This window comes from Psammomys obesus, unplaced genomic scaffold (genome assembly GCF_907164565.1).
Source record: "Psammomys obesus unplaced genomic scaffold, mPsaObe1.curated_primary_1811, whole genome shotgun sequence".
Taxonomy (NCBI): domain Eukaryota; kingdom Metazoa; phylum Chordata; class Mammalia; order Rodentia; family Muridae; genus Psammomys; species Psammomys obesus.
This window is the reverse complement of record NW_026596125.1, coordinates 18,713,001-18,713,950: the sequence shown is the minus strand read 5'-3', so window position 1 is coordinate 18,713,950 and position 950 is coordinate 18,713,001.

Sequence of the window (950 nt, the reverse complement as noted above, 5' to 3'; positions counted from 1 at the left end):
CACTGTGGGGTGGACACTGTAGGATGGTCACTGTGGGGTGGACACTGGGGTGGACACTGTGAGATGGTCACTGTGGGGTGGACACTGTGGGATGGTCACTGTGGGGTGGACACTGTGATGGACACTGTGGGATGGTCACTGGGGTGGACACTGTGGGATGGACACTGTGGAGGCCACAGTGTGGTGGCAGCTGAAGTGAGAAGTTAGCATGAGCCCTTGGAGAAGACAGCAGCTGCCCCCTTCAGACATGTGCTCGCTGTTCCTGTGAAGACTGTAGGACTCCTGCCATTGACTCTGCCCCTACAACACAGCCCAGCACGAGACCCAGAACACTCGAACCCTTCCTCGGTACTTCTCATCTGAGGTGGAGGGGAGGGGCCTATCTTGGTTTTGGTTTGTGGGTTTGGTTGGTTGGTTGGTTGGTTTTGAGTCAGAGCCCCTCGACACAGCCCTGGCTGTGCTGGAACTTGCTACTTAAAGCAGACTGGTCTCAAACCCACAGAGGTCTCCCTGCCTCTGTCTTTATCTTTGGATGAAGTCTTTCCCAAGGTTAGAAGAGGCTCCGAGGCACACGTCCTGTGGCAGGAAGAGGCCGATTGGAAGGATGCGCCACTGAGCCAAGCAAGGAAGGAGAGGAGAGCACGTGAAGCACTTCCAGCCTCCTCTTCACAGCCTCCAGAACCACAGCTTTCCTGTCAGAACAGGGAAACGGGGTGGGGAGGTCTGAGACAGGGAGCAAATGCCCTCACCTTGGGTTTACCTCATTTTGACTCAGTGAACACGGCCACAAACGCCTACACCTTAAAACAAGGACGCTCAGACCGTAACCGCGGCCACAGGAAGGGTGCCTGCCATAACCTCGGCCACACACAGGGTGCCTGCCATAACCTCGGCCACACACACGGTGCCTGCCATAACCGCGGCCACACACAGGGTGCCTGCCATAACCG